The following is a 26,607-nucleotide window of genomic DNA, read 5'->3' as shown; positions in this document are numbered from 1 at the left end:
AGACATGTAAATTCACGTTTCAGTCAGGGCTATTTGAAAAACACTATAAAAGGGGGCGGGGGCGGGGGGGAGGTTTATTACAAGGCAAAAAGGAATCTGATGGAATCAGAGCCCAGGAAGTACAGCTAGACCTCACGCCAGCAACCGCCATCTTTTTCTCTGCTTCTCACCTCTCTTCCTCCAAGCACCAGCTCTACCCCATCTCTGCAAAGCAGATCATGCGTTATTCCTGCTCCCTGTCATTTCTGCTTGTGGATGACTTTTGACTTACCCAAGCATCAGTGGACTCAGGTCTGGACTCCAGCAGACCTACGACTTCAGCACATTCTCACCAGTAGACTCTTAGGTTAAATTACTGAGGGAGAGCGTGGTCAGTTGCCACGTCCCGACAGGGTGGCCTGGACAGGGCAGGGAGGGTGGAGAGGGAAGTGTCCCGCAGGCTGCTCTCGGAAGGGCAGGTTCTGAGAAGGCAGCCATGGGCAGGACAGGCAATGAAACATGCTTCCTGCTGGAAATAATTACAACTCTGGTCTATGGGGAAAACCAGATACTGCAAAGCACTTAAAAGGATAATAGTGACCATGTATCAAGCTTGTGAGTCAGATGCTATACAAGCACTTTTCAAGCATTTCCTCTTTCCGGCCTCATGGTCACTCTTAGAAGTTGGTATTATTGTCTCTATTACCCCATGAACAGATGAGGAAACTGAGCTGTGACAGGGTCAAAGAGCTGCCGAGGTCACATTGGTGGCAGTGGCAGCAGCACACTCAGTCCGTGTCTCCCAGCCATGGGCCACGTCCCTGAGTCCTGTCCTTTGCTGCTTCCATGGAGAGTAGACACCCACCAGTGAGGCTAGTTCCTTCCTCATGGATGCTAAGAATGCTCTCTCCAAACAGGCATTTTCTTCCCTGTGGTTGCAGAGGTGGAACCAAAACTGCCTCTGGCTGGGGCACCCCTCCTCCTTTCATTAGAGGACTTGGGCGTGCTAATGTCCCCCAGTTTCTGGTTCCCTGTTCCCACATTTCTGTGCTCATATTCTCTTTTAATACTGTCTTGATTGTGTCTTTTTCCTTCAACCAGGTCCTAATCCTAATCCCCTCCCCCACAGGTATCCACGCTAGAGTAATAACAAGTACTTTCAATTTACCATGCTTCCCTTTAATCGATACATGTTATCCTCAGAGAGTGCCTGTGCTGTTTGGGGGCGGTGGTGGTTTAATTTAGATCATAAATAATGACTTATTAGTTATTTTTTTTTTATTTTAAAATAAACTTTATCTTTTACAATAGAGTTAGAGTTACAGAAAAATGTGCAGATAGTACAGAGTTCCTCTATATCCCACACCAGTCCCCCTATTCTTAACATCTTACATGAGTAGGGCACATTTGTCACAATGAACCAACACATTATTAACTAATGTCCATACTTTACTCATGTTATCTGTGAATAAAGACAGTTTTATTCTTCTTTTCCAATTTTATATCTTTCATTTCTTGTTCCTATTGCTGCACTGGCTAGGGCCTCCTGTATGGGAGAGGACATCCTTACCTTGTTCATGACCTGAGGGTGAAGTGTCCAGTTTCTCACTATTAAGTATGATGCTAATTGTAGAATTTTTGCATACGTTCTTTATGAAACTGAGGCAGTTCTTCTCTATTCCTAGTTTCCCAAGAGTTTTTATGGTGAATACATGTGGAATTTATCAAATTCCATTCCAGTATTTTTTCTGCATCTGCATTTTTCTTCCTTAGACTGCTTATATGGTGATTATTGATACAGTTGGATTCAGATTCATATTAATGATTTTTAAAAACTGTGTCTATTTTCCATTTGTTTTTTCTCCCCTCCCCCCTTTATCTGCTTTCTCTGGTTTTAACTGAGCAATTTAAATGATTCCATTTTTATCTTCCCTCTTAGTGTGTCTGTGGGAAAGGGTTAAGTTTAATTTTCACAAGGGGAAACCAACGCTGGCTCTCTTGTTCAAGGAGGAAGGGTAAGGGTTCCAGCAGCCTTGGCGTGCCAGGAATTTGAAAAGTGGCGCTGAAATGAGGGAGGATCAGTGGTGCATGCCAGTAGTGAAAGCGCGCCAAATTTGAAAAGCGCACCAGGAGTGAAAGCAGCAATGAGCCTGCCCTGCCTGCCAGAGTGTAGGGAGCACAGGAGCAGGGAATCAGAGCCTAACCGTGTAAGCTAGTTAGATCTCTCAGATACACTGTAACCCCTGAAGTATCCAATCAGTGGGGAACAGGGGAGGGACCTGCATGTTAGGTTTAGGGTATAAATGTCAGTGTTTCTTGCTGTTTGGTGCACCAACCATTTTATCCAAGTCCAGCGCCCAGATCATTAATAAAATTATTTTCTCCTCCACAATCAGGTGAACTTTTGTTTTGTTACAGATGCAGCTTTCTTTCTAACAATATTGGGGGCTCATCCAGGATCCAAAGCTTCAGAGGGGGACCCCCTGGGGAAGATGAGGGGAAGGTGCACCCCACTGATTTAGCGGTCTTGGACTGTGCCGCTGGGGGCTTGCCTTCGACAGCTGGAAGGACCCGAGACAAGACATTTAGATCTGCCAATTGTGGATGAGAAAAAGGGAAGGGAAAAACTGCCTCTCGCTGACCAGGTAACGCTGTGCATGGGCCAAGGTAAGAAAAGTGACTATTAAGTATTAAGTGGAGAAATTCTCATGAGTCCGGGCTTGAAAGAAGCCCCAACAAGACTCAGAATGGGGAATAGAGGCAGTCGGTCTACCAGGGAGGGGGTATCTGTAAGATCCTCTGGGGACATTCCTCCAGATAGTCCTTTAGGGAGGATGTTGGAACATTGGACCAGTAATGATTGGACCAAGGGAAAAGAAATGACCACCCGATGTATTCTGGCCAAAATATCAGGCAGATGAGGATTGGCTCTGTGCCAACCTTGCTTCCATAATTCTTTTTGTGTTTTTAGTTTGTTCAGTGTATGTTTTAATACGTCTGGGTGGTAATATTAAATTGACAATGAAAATTCTTAAAAGAGCTCTATTCAAATGGCTAAAAATAAAAAAAGAGAAATATATTAATAAATAAAGTATGGAAATCTTGAAATCCCTAAATTGAAAGAATAGTTTATTATTTTTTCACAGAACAGAATGAGGGATATGAGACTTAAGTAGATATAGAAAGGCATAAAAAGTTTGTGGGAGTGCTGACTAAAATGTGACAAGTTTGCTTAAAAGAATATGTTTTTTCCTAAGATAAGATAGCTGGTTTTTATAAAATCAGGATGGATGTAGGACAAAGCTTGAATGCATATGACAAGTTGTAGAAGGTATTGTAGAAGGTAGCATTAAGTAAGGGAATGTGTATTGTGAAGGCAGAATTTGTCTTGAGATGAAGCAACTATTGTCAATGTTGTTACGGATAGTTATAAGAAGTTTGTAGAGGGAATGTTTAAAACAAAATGTTTGAATGGTTAATTCCAGTAAATTATTATTAAACAGAAACTGAATTGATTTTAATAACAAAAAGTAGCTTCATAATAGGAAAAACTGTCAGAGGCCACCTCAATCTGCATTTTAAGTGGTGGTAAAGGAAGATAATCTTGATTCCATTGGGCTGTATCACTGATGTAAAATCCTTGTTAATTAGTGTCATCATGGTGGAAGTACAGAAGTAAAAATCTCCATGGTGCTGAAGGACTCTATGCATCAGGCCAGTGGAATACTGGAGCCTACCATCCTAGCTTCTCTCTAGGGTTAACGGTGCTGCAGCATGCTGGCTGTGTGAAGTGAAGCAGTGATTACCAGAGTGCTGTGAGTAGAACTTAAATGTAATTGGCATTATGGCTTTCTCCCATGTAGACACAACTTGTATGGTGTTGCAAGCCTGGAGCTTAGGTCTATTAATTGCAACTCAAAAAGAACTTATGCATTCATTAGTGCATTGGTTGATATTAAGTACTGTACCTATATCTCTTCTATTCTACATGTATGATTGATGATTATGGTACTATCTTTTCTAGATCATATGGAGAGGGATATTGAACACGTTAAAAGGTCCTGGTAAGCTTCATTTTCTAAATTGTTAATGAACATGCTTAATCCAAGTCTCCCTCTCTCCTAGCCCTATTCCCACCTGTCCCACTCATATCCTGGGGAGGACTGGTAAACCCACATGCCATCCTGCCAGGGCTAAGCATTTTCCCACCAGGAAGGAAACAGTAAATGAGGTGGCTGGGATCCGCTTCAGCTTAACCACTTCAAGATAGTCTATGGGTAACCTTTCCTCACCTAGGACCTGGAAACCAGTTTCTGATGAAAACCTGCAAAATAAAGCCCATCAACTTTGAGAAGTTGCAGCTTTAGGCACCTGGCCTTTTCTATTTTTGTGGCCCAGTATCCTTTCAATGATAACCCTATATCCTCAAAATTCTAATTAAGTTTATTTCTTCCATCTTGTTAGCCATACAGGAATTTCAGCCAGTTTCACCCAGGGTGCCATAGTCACCTTCCTCCAATCATGATAAAATAGCAAAAGGGTTTCGCACCTTGCCAGGTAAGGCCTACTGCCCCTAACCATCAGGAAGCAGTCACAAAAGAGTGACCATCATCCTTCAGCAGCCCTTTAAGAATGAAGGTATAAGCTCTCGGGAGAGACAGAGGCTTCAGAGGGGCTCAAACAGGCACTGGTGCAGGCCCCTGTTCTAGCCTTCCCTTTCCTTGAGAAACATTTCCATCTGTTTGTTACAGTGATAAAGGGACAGCCTTGGGGGTTCTGACCCAAATCTGGGGAAGTCAAAGGATACCTGTAGCCTTCCTTTCCAAAATCCTGGATCCTGTCTTCAGGGGATGGCCCAGATGCATTCAAACTGTGGCAGCAACTGCTCTCCTGATAGAAGAGAGCAGAAAGCTGATTTTCAGGAGCCTTAGTCATTAGCACCCCTCATCAGGTCAGAACTATTCTGTCTCAGAAAGCAGAAAGGTGGTTGACTGATTCTTGAATTCTGAAGTATGAGGCTATTCTAATGGAAAAAAATGATTTGGCACTGACAACAGACCATAGCCTAAACCTGGCCTCCTTCCTTTGACAGGGATCTGACCAAATGGAGGCTCCTGAGAATGACTGTTTAGACCTGTTTGAGTATCAGACTCAAGTTCAATCTGACCTCGGGGACCTTCCCCTGCACTTGGGAAAAAAAACATAGATGGTTCCTCCATGGTCCTAGAAGAAAGGGCCACAATAGGGCTGTGCAATTGTGGATGAACTAACTTGTGAGGGGAAAGAAGCTGGCCAGTTGCCCAATGACTGGTCAGCTCAAACCTGCACACTGTAGGCATTAAGTCAAGCCCTCAAATTATTAGAGGAAAAGGATAGTACAGTCTACATGGACTTCAAGTATGCCTATGGGGTAGTCCACACCTTTTGAAAAATTTGGGAAGAAAGAGGATTGATTAACAGCAAAGGAAAAGGGTTAGTCCACAGGGAATTAACAAGTATTGGCAAATGTACTTTTACCCAGGGAAATATCAGTGGTGCGTGTAAATGGAAATCAGAAAGGTCATACTTTTGAAGCAAAGGGCAATAGGTTAGCAGGTGAAGAGGCTAGGGAAGCTTCCCTTAGTTGCCCTTTGAAGTTGATGATTCTGATACCCTCCATTCCCGAAGAGTTCGGGGTCCCCACAGTCTCTGAAAAGGAAGTGAAAGAGCTGGAGCAGTTAGGAGTGACACTGGATAATCAAGGGTGGTGGCTCTTTCCAGATGACAGGTCAATGTTGAATAAACAAGTGATGAGAGAGGTATTAGCAGTCTAACACCAAGGGAATCACTGGGGGTACAGGCCATGTGTGATCTTGTTAAGTATTTTGGATGTGTGGGCCTTTATACTGTAGCTAAACAAATAAGTGAAAGATATATAATTTGCCAAAAGGTTAACAAGAAAGTCTTAAGGAAGCAAGAACAAGGGGGACGGGAGCTGGGATTCAGGCCATTCCAGAGCATTCAGGTTGATTCCACTGAAATGCCCCCAATGGGTCGGCTAAAGTATATTTGGTTATTGTAGATCATCTGACAGGATGGGTGGAGGCATATCCTCTGGCCTCAGCTACAGCATCAGGAACTTCTAAAATTATCCTCAAACAAATCATTCCTTGTTTGAATATGTGGAAAATATAGACTCAGACAATGGTAGCCAATTTACCTCCCGTGTTCTCCAGAATATTATGCGAAGCCTGGGTGTTACATGGAACTTCCATACACCTTGGCACTCAAAGTCTTCAGGGAATGTGGAGAGAATGAATCAGACTTTAAAGAAGCATCTTTCTAAATTGGTCTTAGAAACAAAGTTACCCTGGATTAAGTGCTTACCCATAGCCCTACTGAGGATTAGAACCGCCCCTAGGAAAGAATTGGGAATCTCTCCTTATGAAATGCTTTTTGGCTTGCCTTTTCCTAGGAGGACTGGAAACCTTCCTTCCTTATAGTCGAAGGATCTCTTCCTTAAGAATTATATACTGGCTTTGTCCTCTACTTTGTCATCTCTCCAGCATCGTGGTTTGCTGCCCCAGACCTCGGCTCTCGAAATCACTGTCCATCACCAACCCGGCAGCTGGGTCCTAATCAAGTCATGGAAAGAGTCCAAACTTCAGCCAACCTGGGAAGGACCCTATCAAGTTTTGCTGACATCTGAAACTGCAGTTGGACAGCAGAAAAAGGCTGGACCCACTACTCTGTAGTAAAAGGACCAATACGGACCCAGACGGTAAGTACCAACAACACCATCGGAGTCCTGGGAAATAACTCCAACTTCAGATCCCTTAAGGATTACTCTGAGAAGGCAATAGTTGGGAGGCCATATCAGAAGGGGGGAGGGACTGCTCAGACTCTCTATCAATGAACTTTGTAGGAAATCCTTCCACTTAGAGGGAAGGCTATTAGCTGTATCCACCTTGTCTAGTGCCTTAATAGACTAGCAGATGAGGGATTTAAAGTTCCTGAAAATTAGAATAATTATACTGACTATGATGTTTCAGATTCAGGTCATGACAAACCCCACTAAATTGATAGTAAATATAACCAGAGGTCTGGAGTCCCAGACCATGCAGTGCGATACCTGCCAAGTAATAGACTGTGGGAATTTGGAGCACCAGTGAGGGCTGAGTGGGGAAAATAAATACCTATGCCCAGAGCCAGTGGGGAATGGTTACAGTCAAGGCCCTCCCCTTTGCCCCTCCTGGGACGATGTATGGTGGACTACCCAGTATAAGGGGTGGGCCTTGAATATGGGATGGGTCTCACCAACTTCAAGGCCATGAAAGGGTAAAAATATCCTTTTATAATAAATACTCCACCAGACTGCAAAAACCTCCAGTGTAACCCAGTAGTAATAACCATTAGAAAGGCAGACAGATTCAGCAAAACAACCTTTATTCTTCCCCTGACAGAGTCTATGGGATGGAGGTGGACGTTACTGGTAAAGATCGTCTGGGGAGGTTCTATATTTGAGTCCTTCCTCCCCCTGTGGATATGATGTCAACAATGTCCCCTCTAGCTAACCCTTCAGAGAAACCGAGGGAAAACTCACCAAAGGCCGTTCCCCAGTGCAGATTGATCCCAAAGCAATCAGGATACTTAAGGCAGAAGATTTAAAGCAAACCATAGAAATAGAGACAGGATACAGGGACCAAATGCTTGGGTAGAATGGCCCAAATATACAGTCCAGAGTCTGAACAAAAGCAACAGTTACGCTTGTGCAACAGACTGTCCCACAGCTCATATCCACTAGTGTATGGAAAAGCATGAAAGGGAGTTTAAGTGCATGATACTCCTTTTCCAGAATGCTACTTCTGGTGAAAATTGCAGTACGTTGTCCTCTCTCTTCCCTCCTGTCAAAAAGGGAAATACCAAAGCTGTACTGGCTTCCTGCCTTGGTCCAGGAAGTCACTCTGCCTGTCTCTCTAGATGGGGAAAAGGGCTCCAGGACCTTGGGACCATGGCCTTGTGTACACGAGTATGGGACATGAGTGAGGATAGTACTGGCATTTTCTCCAGTTTGGCCATACCCTGAGTAGACCTTTGGTGGTACTGTGGAAAGGGCATCCTCTGACTGGAGTTACCTGAGAAGTGGGGAGGAACCTGTGCTCCGGTTCAGTTGGCCATTCCATTTACCCTGGCATTTGAAAAAGAGAAAGAAACAGAAAACCAGGGAAAGAGAACAAAAAGAAGTTTACTTGGTTCCTTTGATGATCAAATTTATCTAGATGGTTTAGGAGTTCCCCAGGGAGTCCCTAATGAATTTAAAGCTAGAAATCAGGTAGCTGCAGGATTTGGGTCATTCTTGTTCTGGTGGGTCACCATCAGTTATACTAAGGATGCAGTTAAGGGAATAGCAGAACAGTTGGATGCTACTAGACAAATGGCCTGGGAAAATAGGATAGCCCTAGACATGACGCTAGCAGAAAAAGGAGGCATCTGTGTTATGGTTGGAGTAGTTGCTGTACCTTCATCTCCAATAATACGGCCCCAGATGGGACTATCACCAAGGCTTTGCAGGGCTTAACAGCTTTATCTGAAGAGTTGGCAGAAAATTCTGGCATTGACAGCCCACTCACAGGATGGTTAGAGCTGGTTTGGAAAATGGAAAGGAGTGGCACTGTCTGTTCCGACCTCCTTTATCATCGTGGCTGGGGTACTTATAGCAGCTGGATGTTGCATCATCCCATGTGCCCAAGGGTTAGCTCAGAAACTTATTGAAGTGGCCCTAACCAAACAGATGCCCACACAGTACAAGCTAGACAACTTGTACCCCCTTAAAGAGGAGGATCTCTATGATGAAGAATGTGAGGAGGCTCTTAGCAGATTTGAGAAACTAAATCATGAAAACTGAAAGAGTCTAAAAGAAAGAGGGGGGATTTGTGGGAAAGGGTTAAGTTTAATTTTCACAAGGGGAAGCCGGAGCCAGCTCTGCTGCTCAAGGAGGGAGAGGGGTAGGGGTTCCGGCAGCTTTGGAGCGCCAAGAATTTGAAAAGTGTCCCTGAAATGAGGGAGGGCCAATGGTGAGTGCTGGGGGCGCGGCCAGTAGTGAAGGCGGAGCGCACCAGGGCTGAAAGCCGTGCTGAGTCTGCCCTGCCCACTGGAGAGTAGGGAGCGTGGGAGCTGGGAATCAGAGCTGAACTGCTTAAGCTAGTTAGATCCCTCGGATAGGCTGTAACCCCTGAAGTACCCAATCAATGAGGAACAGGGGAGGGGCCTGCGTGTTAGGTTTAGGGTATAAATGTCAGTGTTTCTTGCTATTTGGCATGTGGGCCATTTTATCCAGGTCGAGTGCCCATTCTTGCAAGATCGTTAATAAAATTCTTTTCTCCTCCACAATCGGGTGAGCTTTTGTTTTGTTACAGGTGCAGCTTTCTTTCTAACAGGTCTGATATTTACAAAAAACATGTCTAATAATGTAAGTCCACTTTCAAATCACACTGTACTACTTCGCATGTAGTGCAGGGATTCTTAACAGAGTATTCCCAATTCCTCCTGTTCTTTGTAACATTGTTGTCATTCATTCTACTTATCTACAGGCTGTTATCATTCAATACATTGTTACTATTATTGCATTAAGCAGAAACTATCTTTTAGATCAATTAAGAATAAGAAAAATAAAAGGTTTCATTTTACCTTCATTTATTTCTTCTCTAGTTCTCTTCCAGTTTTTAATGTAGACCCAAGTTTCCAACCTATATCATTTTCCTCCTGCCTGGAGAACTTCTTTTAACATTTCTTGAAGGGAAGGGTTACTGACAATGAATTCCCTGAGTTTTTGTTTATCTGAGAAACTCTTTATTTCTCCTTCACTTTAAAAAAATATGTATTTTTTAAATTTATTTTTAGAAGATACATAGATCACACAAAATCTCCTTCGTTTTTGAAGGATAATTTAAATGGATATAAAATTCTAGGTTAGTGGATTTTCCCCTTTCAACACAAACTATTTCACTGCATTCCTCTTTTTGCTTGCATGGTTTATGTCAGGAAGTCCACTGTAACTTTTATCCTTGTTCCTCTGCAGGTAAGGTGTTATTTTTTTCCCATCTGGATTCTTTCAAGAGTTTCTCTTCGTTTTTGATTTTCTGTACTTTGAATATGATAGGCCTAGATGTGGGCTTTATTTTGTTTGTTTTTGCTTTGTTCTTGGTATTTACCCTGCTTGGTATTCTTTGATCTTCCAGGATCTATGGTTTGGTGTCTCTCCTTTATTTTGGAAAGTTCTCAGCCACTATTATTTCGAATACTTCTTCTGCTTCATTCTTTCTTACTTGCTCTTCTTGGATTCCAATTATGTGTGTGGTATACCTCCAACACCTGTGTCATATCTGCATCTGGGTCTGATGATTGCTTTGTCTCTTCAGAATGTATATTTTTTGCTGGATATGTTGTCTTAGGTATTAGGAATTGCAGTAAACAGCCAAAAGTTGAACTGTTTAATGTTTGTTGTAGCTGAAGGTGCCAGATCTGTCAGATTCCTCTAGTGTTTTTGTCTCCTCTTAACTTTGGGCTCCCTAAGTATTTTTACTCAGAGAGTGTCTCAGAGTTGTAATTCAGTTACACTGGAGCCCTCTTGGTGTGGGGGTTTTGCTACCCATTAGCTTTGTGAGTTTTGTTTTTTTTTAAAGGAGATACTGGGATTAAGCCAGGACCTTATACATGGGAAGCAGGTGATCAACTACTAAGCTACATCTGCTCTGAGCTTTGTAACTTTTTGCAGGTTTCTTCACTGAGTTTGTTTCCTAATCTATAAAATAAGAATAATAAAACCCCCTTTAGGAATATGCTGAGGATTAAATGAAATTTGAAATGGAAACTCTGAGCACCATGCCTGCTATAGAATAGATTCTTGGTGGAAAAGGTGGGACTATTTGGCCTTGAATCATCACTGGCTACTTGGTTAGTTGGATGGTGACCCAGAATGTGGCTTTGCCTCCCTCAACATATGATTAGAATCAGAACTCATCTCTCATCATCCCAGAGGCTCATCTGCATGAACACTGCAATAGACAAGTTTCTTAAAAATAAATGAGGGGTGCCTGCCAGGTACCCCCAATGCTTTAATGACATATTTTAGTGCAGGGCCTGCTGGAACCACTACCATTTCTTGAGAAAATAATAACCTCCCTAATTGCACACTGACCCAAGATACAGTCTCCCAGGTAAATAATACACTGCTCAGAAGTACCCTAATTAGGTATTTACCTCAGAGATTGCGATGGCTTCACCTTGCTCCCCAGGGAAGTATTAAGCATTGTATGAGGGCCGACAGGACTGAAAAACAAACCAGCATCAAGAAAATAAGCCGAGTCAATGATTTTCCAGGAGAAAGTGTGGGGATGGCACTCTGGGGAGGGGAGGCTGCAATCCCTGGGTTCAGCAGACTCCCTGTGTGTGTGGTCAGGCTGGCCGGCAGGTCCCCCTTGTCCACCTTCTCAGTGTTTGGAGTTGGGGCTCCGCAGGGGAATTCCTTTTGGTCAAGACAACTGGCAGCCTGGGAGCTGGGACACCGACCGCTAGGACTCACATGCTTGGGAGGGGGTGTTGAAAGGCTCCTCTCTGGGTCCTTATTGTCCCTGAGTCACTGGCAGTCCCTGGAGAGACAAGGTTGCCTGGGACAGCCTTTCCTGAAAACAGAGAAGGTCACCTGCCCCTCCACCCCATTCACCTCTTCTCTCTCTCCATCTCTCTCTCCTCTGTCTTCCACTTCTCACTGTCTCTTCCTCTTCTGTCTTTCCTCTCTCCTCCCTGGCTTCCCTTCCCCCTCCACTCTGTCCCACTTCCCTGCTCCTCCTCTGAGGTAAAGGGTGGTAAGACTCTTCTCAGCGCACCGGCTCAACCAGCAACCATGTCAAGGACAGGGACCTCCAGCCCTTGGGTTTCCTTCTCATCTCAACTTATTTTGCAGTGGCCCAAGAAATACTCCTTCATCTTCATCCCCAGAGCCCTTCTTTCCAGCATAGAAAGAACTAATCAGTTCAAGAGAACTAAGAGATCGCCTGGTTCTGGGATTCTTCACTGGGGTCTGCGGACTGGGGAGTTGTGGAGAGAATTTGAAAGGAAAATTGGATGGGAAGATTGAATTTTTGTTTCACTAACTTCTAAATGAAACGTGGCATTTTCTTTCTATGTTACAAATGTAGGCAACAACCCATCTTAGTCACAGGCAGTAATTGGGACATTGACACCAACAGGAATTACAAATATTTTCACTTCAAATTATGCTTGTCACAGACATCATGAAATATTGTTTATGCTCATAACTTTGAAATTACAGTTGTTATATCTACTGCTGGATCTTGCTATTAATTGCTGGATCTTGCTATTAATTGCATTTATTAAGAAAAATCATTACCAAATATCACATTCGTGTTTTTCACGAAAATGATCACTGGTTTCCCTTGTAAATTCTCTTTTATTTTATGCATTTCAAAACATTAGCCTGAGAAGTCACCCACAGGCTTCCCCAAACTGCTGAACAGGTCCAAGGCATGTAAAAGAACCTGACCCCCAAACCTTCCTTTCTACAAGGGAGTAAAATGGGGCCCTGAGAGGATAATTCACTAGTCCACCATCACATGGCTGCTTTGCGGAAGGGCTGAGGCTAGAGCTGAGGTCTTTTGATTTCTAGTCTACTTTTTGGTCCATTCTCTCACACTTGCTGGTTCTTCTCCCCTGATGAAAGTTTTGGCTGGGATCAAGTCACTAGCCATGATATGAATTTTCAAATCACCTGAGATTACTAGTAAGTCCCTCATGTCCACCAAGTCTTCAGGCTGCAGCGTCACCCTTCCCTTTAATAGCCAACGAGCCCAGTTCCCCTTCGGAGGGATGAGAGGAAGGCCAGCCTTTTAACTGCTTCCCCTGCTGACGTACGAGTAACATCTCGGAGGAATGCTTCCAGAGTCCACAAATGGGACCTGGTTTTCCCCGATCGCCCCAGCCAAGAGGGCAACCACGTTGTCCTGGTTCAACTGGGACTTTCCCGGTGTTTGCACTGAAAGTTCACGTCCTGGGAACCCCTTCTCCCCCCACCCTGAGCCATCTCTCACCATCTCCCTTTTGGCTTCTCCAGGTTGCTTCCTCGTTGCCCACCCTGAGTGGTTCTCCAAAGCCCACCTAGGACCCAGGCCGCCCCTTGTGTCACATCTGCTCTGCTGACTTGGGAACCACAAGAACACCCTCATATCCAAGGTTGCCAGCTGCCTGAGACCCTGGATCTGCAGGGCAAGGTGTGCTCTACCCAGAGGGAACTCACAGCCCCTCCTCCTTCCCCTCAGAGGACACTGGCCATGGCCCTCTGTCCTCCAGGTGCTTTGGTGCTTCCTTCTTCCTCTGCATCGATATCCTGCTCTTCCTCCCTGCTGCCTCTGCAGTGAAACCCGGCTTGAGTGTTATTACGCAGAACACCTGGGCTTCTAATTCTCACACTCCCCAGCTTGGCTTTGCCTTTGAACAGCCACGAGATTCATTAAGATGGTTCACTTAAAACAAAGAAAGTTTCCTTTCCCTCCAGAGATGACTTCTGCAGCCATTCCCGGAGCAAGGCAGCATTCCAATGGCAGTTCATCCTGCACCGCACCCCTGGGGTCATAGAAAATAGATTTGTATCCTCGTTGCAGGCATTCACTGATTTATTCAAGAATCATTTATGGGGAAGCAGATGTGGCTCAAGCAATTGGGCTCCCATCTGGGAGGTCCAGGGTTCGATACTGGCCCATGTGGAGTGCCGGCCCATGTGGAGTGCTGCCCTGTGCAGGAGTGCTGGCCCACATGGAGAGCTGGCACAGCAAGATGACCCAACAACAAAAAAACACAGAAGAGAGACAATAAGAGATGCGGCAGACCAGGTTGCTGAGGTGGCACAAGAGAATGATCACCGCTCTCCTACTCCAGAAGGTCCTAGGATCGGTTCCTGGAGCTGCCTAATGACAATACAAGCAGGCACAGAAGAACACACAGTGAATGAACAGAGTGCAGACAATGGGGGGAGGGAGGAGAAATAAATAAATAAAAATGTTAAAAAAAAAAATCATTTATGGAGGCCTGCCGGGTGCCCAGCACGGAGCTGAGGCATGCAGCACGGAGCTCGGCCAGATCCCCCCTTGCTCCCTAGCAGCTCTCAGCTGGTGAGGGAGAGACACCATCAAGAGCAACTAGCCTGTGGCACGCCAGGGCTGTACGGCACAGTCTTCCAAGTGCCGCATGAGGACGTGGCGGTTCCCGTTCTGGTGGGGGACAGGAAGCGGTAGAGAGCTGTGGTTATCACAGTGCGGTCCCCGGACCAGCGGCCTCGGCACCGCCTGGGACCTTGCTGGAAAGGCACCTCCCTGCCCCAACCCAGATTCACCGACTCAGAATTTCTGGGGGCGGGGCCCTGCCACCCGTGCCCTCTGGAGAATTCTGGTGTCGCCCAGGTTTGAGAGCCATCAGAGCCTGGGATGCTGTCGGTGCCCTCCCTGGGGCCCTTTATAGGTGGTGCCAGCCTCCCCCAGGTGCTGCGAGGCTTGGCTGCACCCCTCACAGCCGCCGCCTTCTCTGGAGATTTGCCCGCTGCCAGGAAGCTGCCTCACCCGCAGATCACCTCTCACCCCACAGACCGTGGCCAGCGACTGCGGCAGGCTACCTAATTCGAGGGGTGGGGCTAACTCTGGGGTGCAGAGCTCCCAGTACCCTCAGGCCGAAGCTTGCCGCCGACTTAGTCCACCCCCATTCTTGCTCGGCTTGTCCTCTTCTATCCTGTTTCTCTCCCACCCCTTCTCCTCAGAGCCCCCGCAGTGAATCACCTGCCTCAGGCTGCTTCCGGAGACCAGAATCAGAAGTGTCACCCAGGAAGGAACATTGGCACTGGCTGGAGGACAAGTAAAAGCCCGCCGTTCAGAAAAGCACAGGAGGACCATCTGGCGGAGGGAACAGAATGTGCGGAGGCCTGACGGTGGGGAGAATCATGGTGGGGTCATCCGCCTGCGGGTCTTGGGGTGGGGGCTGTCAGGGGGCCCTGCGGGGAGCTGGGTATGGAAAGGCTGGCAGGGGACAGAGCCTGGACTTTCAGAAGTCCTGCAACGGAATAGGGACTTGTATTTCATGGGCAGTGGGATGCCCCTGACAGATGATGCCGGATGGGGTGCAATTCTATATGCAGACAAATTAGTCTGGCAGCAGTGGGGAGCTGAGTTAGAGAGAGGGGAGGAGGAGGAAGCAGGTGGGACATTGAGGAGGAAATTTCCGTAGTCCCATTGTAAAGGAGGAGGGGAGGCCTCAGGCATTGGTGGAGAGGGTTGAGAGGAGGAAACAGGGTCTGCCAATGTTGTTCATTTTTTAAAATGAGTCCTTATCAGAAGAGGGACATTTGGACACAGACACAGAGTGGGAGGCCATGCGGCAGCCGAGGCGGAGCTGGCAGTGCCCAAGGATTGCGGCCAACGCCAGGTGCCAGGAAGAGGCAAGGAGAGCGCCTCCCCTGCAGATTTCGGAGGGAGCACGGCCCTGCTCCCGACTGCCTTCGGAGCCTCCAGAGCGGTGAGAAATAATAAACGAGCCCTAGGACACGAAGGCAAACACCAGGACTTAAGCAGCTGGCGGAGGATGAGAAGGAAAACCAGTAGGCCAGGTTTGAGGAGAAGAGAGTAGAATTAGAGGGGAGAGTGGCCTCCCGGGGTGCACCAGGCAGGCTGCGGGGATCCATCGTCCGGGGCGTGAGGCTGAGGCATGGGGGGTGCCACACCGACTGGGGAAGCAGTGAAGGCGGGGAGGTGGGTCAGGAGGGTCAAATAGTGTCTTGAAGCTTGGCTGTGAGGGGAAGGAGTCAGTCCGCCCAGCGGCTCCCACACCCGCCTCCCCACAGGACATCCCTGGAACGAGTGACGGGAAGGACAACTGGCGCAGGCTGTCCAAGCACCCCAAGGCGAGTGACCTGGCCACAGGGAGATCCTGAGTCCTCAGCCTCAGGCACTCCCAGCCTTTACCACCTGAGCACCTGCCAGAACAGTGTGACAAGAGGAGAGTGTACAAAACGCCTTCCTAAAATTCTCACCTCCGCGGCCCAGGACCAGCAGGTGGATCCATGCAGACCTGCAGAGAAGGGAGGTAACGTCACACGGCTGACACGATTTGAACGAGTGTTTTCCACTCGTGGAGCGGCAAGTATGCTCCCGAGGCGGTTTGTGGCAACGCTTTAGAGAGATGGCGCATCAATCACTTCTGATTCCCTGGGGGCTTACTGGAGCCATCGATCACAGTGGTGCCTCCTGGCTGAATGGGAATGTCACCGGTGCTTCCATAGCATTCTCCTTGCAACTCGACTTGAAAAAAACCATCATGTTCGACACTTTATGCTCCCCGGGCTTTCCCCTGCCCACTGCTTCGTATGGGGGAGCCCCTCACCTTGAAAGCACGTCTCCTTCTGGGTCACCAAAGGAGGGGCCATTTGCTTCAGATTTGGGGGGTGGCACTAAGCCAACATGCCTTGACTAATTAGGGGTTAGGCTTAATGACAGGGGTTTCCAAAATTTTGCAAGGGCTGCAACCTGTCCCTCTTGATGTTTTTTTTTTTTTTTTAAGATTTATTTATTTATTTATTTCTCTCCCCTCCCCCTCTCCACCTCGGTTGTCTGTTCTCTGTGTCTGTTTGCTGCATCTTCTTCTTTGTCCACTTCTGTTATTGTCAGTGGCTCGGGAATCTGTGTTTCTTTTTGTTGTGTCATGTTGTTGTGTCAGCTCTCTGTGTGTGTGGCACCATTCCTGGGCAAGCTGCACTTTCTTTCACGCGGGGCGGCTTTCCTTACGGGGTGCACTCCCCACACATGGGGCTCCCCTATGCCCAGGACACCCCTGCGTGGCAGGGCACTCCTTGCGTGCGTCAGCACTGTGCATGGGCCAGTTCCACACGGGTCAAGGAGGCCCGGGGTTTGAACCCTGGACCCTCCATGTGGTAGGCGGATGCCCTAACCACTGGGCCATGTCTGCCGCGCCTCCCTCCTGATGTTGACTCTTCATCTTCTTGAGTCAGATGCCTGTGTGGTTGGGTTTCCCAGGGGCCTGACCAGTTGCCAGGGTGCCCATGATTTGTATGTGGGTGTCCTAGTATTCCTGGTAATCTGCTAAATGGGCCTTCTCAAATCAGAGAGAGGCTGAAATAGAGCACCCAGCCTTTCAGATGTTGACCTCGCCATGATAATTGCTCTCTTTGACTAAGAAAATCTGCAAGTCAGGAGAGTGAGTGCGTGGGCAAACCCAGGACCCTCAACTGAGCATCCCTGGAGGACCAACAAGATCGCGGAGCTCAACAGAAGCTTGAGGGACGAGCGAGCACACAGATGGGTGGAGGGCGCTTGAAGAGCCAGCTGGGGAGTGAGGAAAGAGCAGAACCCGGCACCTTGGGTGGGGGTGCAGGAAGGAGACCCTCAGCAGGGAAGGGTCTGGTTTCAGTCTCCAGCACCGCAATTTCTCTGGCCAGCCTCCAGCCTGACCTTGGGTTTGAAAACTCTCCCGGCAGTGGCAGCCGCCATTATTGAGCGCCTGTCTAACCCATTGGGGGATTACTGAGCCCCTTCCGTTCCTACTCTTGGCTCACTCTTCCCCTGAGGAGTGACCCGTGACATGCGCCTGGCCCCGTGCCCAGCCTTGGCTCTGAGATCAGGAGAAGGCAGGAGCTGTAGTTGCTGACAACACGGTTTGGGATGACAGTATCCGCTGATGTTTCCTCATTTTCACTGTCTCCATCCTCATGGCCACGTCCAAGGGCAGCCTTCTGGAATCACCCTCTCCCGGCTCCTGAAGCAACCTTGTTTACACCTCTCCCAGGCGAAGTGTTCCTGACCCCATCCCTCTCCTCTGGCCTCCTCCCCCATTTTGGCTGGGCCTCTATTTTAGCGCAAATCACCCTTAGCAGTGTTTCTCAAGTCCCGGGAAACCTGCATCAGAACTACCTGGGGTGGTTGCTAGAAACACAGATTCCTGGGCCCCATCTCACTCCTCTCCGGCTCTCAGGGGGTGGAGCCCAGGGATCCCGAGGCAGGAGATCCTCCCATTTCCTAGGCATCCTGAAGTTTGTGAGTGGCAGGACTCTGCTGTAGGCTACAGTCAACATAGGCAACTGTTGGCATAGCTGGATCCCCCTGCCTTCCCTCCCTCCTTCCCTCCCTCCTTCCCTCCTTCTCTCCCCTCCTTCCTTCCTTCCTTCCCTCCTTCCCTGCATTCCTTCCCTCCTTCCCTCCTTACCTGCATTCCTTCCTTCCTTCCCTCCTTACCTGCATTCCTTCCTTCCTTCCTTCCTTCCTTCCTTCCTTCCTTCCTTCCTTCCTTCCTTCCTTCCTTCCTTCCTTCCTTCCTTCCTTCCCTCCCTCCCTCCCTCCCTCCCTCCCTCCCTTCCCCAAATTGGGTCAAATTGATCCTAAAAATAACTATGCCATGTCTGTTGTGAGCCAGGAGCTGTGGTTGATGCTGGTATATGGCCTGGGGCCAGGGAAACCAGACTGGAGCGTGGAAAAACCAGGAGGAAAGTGAGAAGTGGTGAGGCTGAGGGCAAGGTGGGGCCAGATCTTGAAAGGCCGAAAGGGGTGATGGAGGGGGAGTTGGGTACAATGCCAGTTCCCTAAGGGCAGGGGCACTGGGGCACCCTCCCCAGCACCTGGCACACTGCAGGCAGGGGAGTCATGTGCATCTACTGCATTGCATCAACACATCTGACGAAAATACTCAGGATTCACCTGGGACTGGCAGATGTGCAAGAAGTTCTAGAATTTCCCTTGGGCCAACCTCTCCTTTGCTTTCTCCACACCCCCAGAGGTTGCCCAGGACCACCAGGAGTTAGGTGTCAGACAGGCCTCTGGTTCTAGGTCTGCCCCTGGTACAAGGTGACCTTTTGTTTTTTTTTAAAGATTTATTTATTTATTTATTTCTCCCCCCACCCTGCCGCCTGCCCCGGTTGTCTGTTTTCTGTGTCTGTTTGCTGCGTCTTCTTCTTTGTCAGCTTCTGTTGTTGTCAGCAGCATGGGAATCTGTGCTTCTTTTGTTGCGTCATCTTGTTGTGTCAGTTCTTCATGTGGGCGGCACCATTCCTGGGTAGGCTGCACTTTCTTTCGCGCTGGGCGGCTCTCCTTACAGGTGCACTCCTTGCGCATGGGGCTCCCCTACACGGGGGACACCCCTGCGTGGCAGGGCACTCCTTGCGTGCATCAGCACTGCGCATGGGCCAGCTGCACACGGGTCAAGGAGGCCCGGGGTTTGAACCGCGGACCTCCCATGTGGTAGACGGACGCCCTGAGCACTGGGCCAAGTCCGCTTCCCACAAGGTGACCTTGAACAGGCTGCATCACCTCTCTAAGTCCCAATTTCTTTGTAATAACCAGCTTGGAAGGCCTTTGTGAAGATGAAAGGTGCCTGGCAGGTGCCCTTCTCCCCTGACAAAGCTGCCCTTTCATCCACCTTAAGTACCCAGTTTTAAACAAACCACAGCTTCTTTCAGCTTCAGCTTCCCGAAAGCGCCCCATTGCAGGAAAACACAGTAAGAGAGCATCAGGCATTCACGCCTCCATGCCAAGTTGTGTATCTCATTCATTTCCTCCTTGGTGGAGGGGAAAAGGGAATCTGGGCGTCCTGGAAGGAGAAACAAGGCCTGTTATCTTGCTCGAATTGACAGGCACATTTTTGGGGGAGGACAGGCCTGGGTGCCAGGCTCAGGGGGTGTACTGAGACCCAGGTGCCTAGGAGAAGCTACAGTAAGGAAAGGTGGGAAAGGGTTGAAAACATACGACCTGGTTCTCTGTCCTGCCTGGGAGGACAGGGAGGGCCCGTCCTTGGGCTGTCAAGCAGACCCCACTCCCTTCCAGCAGGTGATTACTTCCTCCTCTGGCATTTCCTGAGTCCTGCCTGCACTGGTTTGCCCTCCCGTCCTGCTCTCCTGGGACCCTGGAGGGCAGTGCCTGGGTTTGATTGCTCCTGCATGCTCAGGCCCACGTGCAGAGCCTGGTTCTGTTTCTTGCCTGGCAGCCCTGACATGCAGTTGTTCTTCCCGCTCCCAAGAGCACCAGCTCCTACATTCCAGAGCCGGAGGACATTGGCGCAGCTCTAGAAGAGGGGGCGTTCAGGGGCTTGGTCAGGTCAAGAATGATGGTCCTCGGCCTGGGAAAGGGGAGCCTTGGCGGGGCCGAGAAATCAGAGTCAGGTTCCTGGAGGATGTCAGGGGAGAGAAGGATCAGCCTTATCAGCCAAGCACCAGGGACCAGGAGACAGGCGTCCCTTCTCTCCAGGAATGCACTTACCAATGGGCGCCATGCAAAGATGGAAAGCAACATGTTGGAAACGTTTATGCTTTTGCATTTTATTTAAACACATAGCACTTACTCTTTGGCACTATTCCAAGCTCTTTACAGATATTTATTCATTTAACCATCATAAAAACCCTGTGAGGTAGGTACTATTATTACCCCTACTTTATGGATAAGGAAACAGAGGCATGGGGTGAATGCATTCATACTTAAAGTATTTGATTCACTTATTCATTCATTTCCTGCATTGGTAGCTCCTTTATTGTCTGTTTAGTCATTCAACATGAATTCCACGCCATTACTGGGGATATAATCATGAACAAGACTGGCTCTTGCCATCCAGGAACTTGGGTAGAGTGTTCAGCTAAGGACATGGTGACTGCATGGTGAGGACATCAGAGAGGGGACTGGACCAGGTGAGCTGTATGGTGGCTGCTGAGCCTGAGATTGTGTCCCCTGAGGATCTGGGGTCCATGGCGGAATAACCCAGAAGATGGAAGGGCTTGAGGAGAGCCTGGTGCCTCTGCAGAGCAAGGCCCCGTGGGGGGTGACCAGTTGCTCTCTTTCTCCCAGGGAAATATCTGTGATGGCTAAAACCAGGGCCCAGGCACAGCCCCTCCCTTCCACCTAAGGAAATAACCCTGAGTGAAGTCTGGAAGAAGTAGCTGTTGACCATTTAACCAAAAACGTAAGGGAATGTGAGGTAGCGAACTTGCTTTGTCTTCAGTCAGTTCCTTGCCTTCTCTGTGCCTCTGTTACCTCATCTGGAAATAAGGACAAGAGACCAGAGGCCCCTGCAACTCTAACTGTCTGGGGTTGTGTGGAGCTGCAGGCTGAGGAGGGTTTGCAGTGGTGCACGGGATTACCCAGGTGAGGCCTCTTGGGGGTCATGTACTTAACCCAGGCTTCCCCACAGTCCTCCTTCCTACCCTCTGGGTGCCAGACCAATCCTCCCATAGGGTGGACCTCCCTGTGTCTCGAAACTTCACTGGTCCTGAGGCCCTCCACAGCCTTGTTAGCCAACTGCACCAGTGTGGTCCCCCATCCCAGGCTTGGCATAAAACATGGCGCTGGGTGAGCAGCTGAATGAATGAGTGAGTGAATGAATGTAGTATAACCACAGCCTGCTTATTCTCCCCACTGGACCTTCTTTCTCCTCCCCTGGCCTGTTTTCCAGCCCCTTTCACTATGGCTTGAGAGTCAGCTCGAATGTCGTTTGTCTTTCTTTTGAGCTTTCTGAAAAACAGATTTGATCCAGTCACCTCGGTGTTTAAACCTGTAAAGCCTTCCCATTGCCATTAATCCATTTAGCAAATATTTATTGAACTCCATGTGCCGAGGCTACAACACATCTCGGGTGCCTGGGACTGATCCTGGAACTGGGCAAGACCACAGATAAAGCTTCTCTCATCCTGGACCTTTGTCGTTCCAGTGACGGAGGAGCCACTGAGCGAGTCATAACACACAGACTGCAGGCCGCGGAGCACATGTTAACAGACTGGCATGTAGCAAGCCCTCAGTAAGTGCTTCTTCCTAGTCTGTTCTCATCCCGTTCACCTCGGCTGCCTCTGCTTCTTTCCCAGAATGCCTTTGACATGCATAGTTCCAATCTTGTCAGATGGTCAAGAAGCTAGAGGAAGCATCTGTGTCAACAGTTTCTGTCCATATGAAACAGAACCCCTGAGAGGCTTGGAGGAGCACTTGGTTTAGGGGTAATTAAAGGCCTTGATCAAGGAAATACTTGTTTAGGGTCTGCCCCAAGAAAGCTATTGGTCCAGGGGCCCCTCTGCTCTTAGGGGCCACCTCCCCTCCTCTCCAGCCTGTCTCCCCTTCCACTGCTTCCAGATCAGGCTGCACAGAGATACCCTGGGGAAGCTTGTTTTCCAGTCCTGGGAGCCAGGAGAAGGGGATTCTAGTCTTACCCCTGCTCAGGTGATCTCCAGAAAACCGCCTCTGGCCCCAGTTCCTTCATCCTGAAATGACAGGTCATGTTGGATCTCTTCGGAGGCCCCTTCCAGCTCCCAGGTCTGGCAGGCATCCTAGACAAATTCCTGCTCCTCTGGTCAGTCTCCTGTCCCGACTGCCTCGGCTCCTTCCATCCTGACTCCAAACCCAGCACCAGTAACTTCCTCTTCCCGATGAGCCTCTTCAGAGTCAAATGGATGCACAAGCAGCTGAAGAAGAGAAAAGCAGCAGCTCTTTCTGAGATGAGCGTAAAGGTTTCCCCCCATTTATTATGTTCCTTGCCAAGAAAAAAAAAAAAAAAGAGAAAATACTCATTAGGAAGTTCTCATGAGGAGAACTTCCCCCATTGTTTGCAGTAATGTTGATAGATGACATGATTTATTACCCAACCTACTATATCCCTCTGACTACCTGCATAAGAATTTTAATGCCTGACTGAGACCCTACAGTGGATGATTTCAGAAAAGCAATTGCATAGACTTCAGAAGAAACTTCAACAGAAAATTTCCTATAGGGAAAATTCTGCAAACATAAATCTTTCCCTTACCATGATATTGGCTCATGTTCCTCGCAGTAGTATTTGGGGCATGTCCAGGAGAGAACTAACCGGTGCTTTACCTGGCAGGAGGTTTCTGTGCAATCATAATTATCAATGATAAAATTTATATAAATCTGCCCCTTTGGCACTGGCTCCCAGGTTTGGACTTCAAATGCTCAGCTTCAAGACCCAGCCCAGCCACTTCCTAGCTTGCACACCTTAAATAAGTCACTTCTCTGAAGCTTGATTTCTTTATCAGCCAAGTAGAGCTAGATGTACCTACCTATGTCTGAAGTACTTACAGAAACACTGCTTCTTTGGCACAATTCTGGTCATGGTATGCTACTTAAAATTTCCATTGGCTCCTCCTTGCCTTGGAATGTGGTTAGCACAATTTCAATTTAATTTAAATAAAAATTCAATAAAATTTAAATTCAGTTCTTCCTTCTCACTTACCACCTTTCAATTGGCCAACATCCCCATGTGGCCAATGTCTACTGCATTGGACAGCACAGATAGAGAACATTTCCCTTGTTGTAGAAGGTCCCATTGGATAGCACTGGAAAGCATTAGTTTTCAAAATTTTTTTTGTTTTAAAGTCTTTATTAAAATGAAATCTTGTAAGAAGCTTGTGAGAAGCTCCTCTATGTAATGTTTTGGTTGAAACCAAGTGAGAAGCTCAGAATCCCTCCCCTGACAACCCTCAGAGCAAAACTTGAAAACCACTGGTTCACTGAATAAAGCTTAGGTTACTTTACCTGTGGGCCTTTACAGCTGGCCTCAGGTGATGTATATTCCTCCTCAATCCCAATCCCAACCAGAACCCCATACTTAGCATTTCCTTTCCCTAATATGCCCTTTCCCCAACTCCCTCTATTAAAGACATATTCCTCTTTCAAGGTGGAATTCAAATTCTGTAGAGCAAACCATACTCACAGGTGGGGTTAGTCTCTCTCCATTCTTCTACCAGAGTGTTGATTGCCTTGCAAAGGACCTGTCTTCTCAACTAGACTGTGAGCTCCTGGAGGGCAGGAACCATGCCCTATTTTTTTGGTAAGCCAGGTCCATGGGCATACTTAGGAAATGCTAGCTGAATGAATAGGAGTTGGATGCGCACAGGGTGCTGTCCTGTTTTCTCAAGAGAGCAACTTCCTATTGACCCACTGCACAGGCACAATCCAGTCCCCAGGTTATTGGACAGCAAGACTGCCCACAATTCTCAGATCTACCCTAGCGCTGGCAGAGAAGGACGCTGTGGCTGGGCAGGACCTGGAGCCCAGAAGTACCTCATTCTGTCCTTCCACAGATATTCGTCAGGTGCCTATTGTGCGTCATTCACTGGTGTAGTTAGTAGTGGGGACAGAGACAAAGCAGTACATTTCCTTGTCCTCATGGAGTTTACAGTCTCAAAAAAAACAATAAGGAAATAAATGTTTTGGGTCAAATTATGTCCCCCCAAAAGACATATTGAAGCCTTGACCCCAGTACTTCAGAATGTGGCCTTATTTGGAAGTAGGGTCATTGCAGATCATCGTAGTTAAATTAGGTGAAGTCATTTTGGAGTAGAGTGGGCCCTTAATTCAATATGACTGCTATCCTTATAAGAGGGGAAGAAGAGACACAGAGAGGAGAATGACATATGATGATGGAGGCAGAGATGGATGTACTGTGTCTGCCAGCCAAGAAGGCCAAGGGTTTCCAGAAAATCACCAGAAGCTGGAAAGAGACAAGGGAGGATCCTCCCCTACAGTTTACAGGGGGATCATGTCCCTGTGATACCTTGATTTCAGACTTCTAGCTTCCAGAACAGGGAGACAAAACATTTCTACTATTTTAAGCCACGAAGTTTATTGCAGTTTGTTACAGAATCCCTAAGAAAGTAAGAAAAGGAGTAAGACATATATTCTGTCAGATGGTGCCATGGAGAAAATTAAGCCAGAAAGGGGGAGAGGGAGGGAAAGGTGAGGTGAGGAGAGGTGGTAAAGGGTACAATTTTAAAGAGGGTGAGCAGGTAGGGCTCATGAGAAGGTGAGTTGAGTAGGGACTTGAAGGCGGTGAGGAGGGAACTGGGTAGATGTCTGGATGAAGAGCCATCCAGGCAGAGGGGACAGCAAGGACAAGGCCCTGGGGTAGGAGGTACTGGGCATGTTTGAGGCCAGCTGGGGTAGGGCCTTGTCAGCCACTGTAGGGACTTCAGCGAGAAAGCTCTCAAATCAGTGACCTATCCTCACATCTGGAAGAACTAGAAAAAGAAGAGCAAATCAAACCCAGAATGAGCAGAAGGAAGGAAACAACAAAGATTAGAGCAGAGGAAAATGAAATAGAGAATAGAAAAACAATAGAATCAATGAAACCAAAAGTTGGTTCTTGGAAAAGATCAATAAACTCGAAAAGCCTCAGCTAGACTGATAAAGAAAAAAGAGAGAGGAAGCAAATGAAAATCAGATATGAAAGAGAGCCACTACCACCAACCCCACAGAAGTAAAAATGATTATAAGAGGATACTATGGGGAAGCGGATTGGCTCAAGCAGTTGGCTCCTGTCTTCCATATGGAAGGTCCAGGGTTTGATTCCAGGGGCCTCCTGCTGAAGGCAAGCTGGCCCACACGGCATGGTGGCCTGCGTGGAGTGCTGGCCCAGGCAGGAGTGCTGGCCCAGGCAGCAAGCTGGCCTGAACGGAGAGCTGGCACAGCAAGATGACACAACAAAATGAGACACAGAAGAGAGACAGTAAGAGATGCAGCAGACCAGGGAGCTGAGGTCATGAAAGAGATAGAGCACCTCTCTTCCACTCTGGATGGTCCCAGGATCAGTTTCCAGTGCCACCTAAAGAGAAGATAAGCAGAAACAGTAGAACACATAGCAAATGGACACAAAGAGCAGACAATGAGGGGACTGGGGGTGGGGAAAAATAAATAAATAAGTAAATCTTTAAAAAAAAAAAGGATACTATGAAATAATCTGTATGTCAACAAATTAGATAGCCTAGATGAAATAGACAAATTCCTAGAAACACAGAAATTACCTGCACTGACACAAGGAGAAATAGAAGATCTCAACATATGAATAATAGATATATTGAATCAGTCATCAAAACCTCCCAACAAAGGAAAAGCCCAGGACCAGATGAATGTTTGGTGAATTTTGCCAAACATTCAAAGAAGAATGAACACCAATCTTGCTCAAACTTCCAAAAATTAAAAAGGAGGCCAACCTCCACCCTAAAACTAAAGCCAGACAAAGGTATCACAAGAAAAGAAAATTATGGACTAATATCCCTTATGAATATAGATTCAAAAATCCTCAACAAAATACTAATAAACAAATCTAATAACACATTAAGAGGATTATAGACCATGACACAAGTGATATTTATCCCAGGAAGGAAGGGTGGTTCAACATAAGAAAATCAATTAATGTAATATACCACTTTAATACAAGGAAGGATAAAAACATATGACCATCTCAATTGATACAGAAAAAGCATTTGACAAAATCTAGCACTCATTCTTGATAAAACACTCAGAAAACTAGGAATAGATGGAAGCTTTCTCAAAATGGAGAGCATATATGAAAAACCTATAGTTAACATCCTACTCAACAGTGAAGGACTGAAAGTTTTCTCCCTAAGATCAGGAACAAAACAAGGATGCCCACTTTCACTACTGCTATTCAACATTGCACTGGAAAGTGACTAGGTTCAGGCATATACAAGTATGCAATGCACTGGGGCCAGTTTTCTGAGGCCAGATTTAGGGGAGCCCTGCCACCCCCACCGGGAGGAACCGACCCTCAGGAATAAGGACTCCGCCTGGCCAGTGGCCC

Source organism: Dasypus novemcinctus, chromosome 3, assembly GCF_030445035.2.
Source record: "Dasypus novemcinctus isolate mDasNov1 chromosome 3, mDasNov1.1.hap2, whole genome shotgun sequence".
In the NCBI taxonomy this organism is placed as follows: domain Eukaryota; kingdom Metazoa; phylum Chordata; class Mammalia; order Cingulata; family Dasypodidae; genus Dasypus; species Dasypus novemcinctus.
This window is presented reverse-complemented; position numbering follows the sequence as displayed.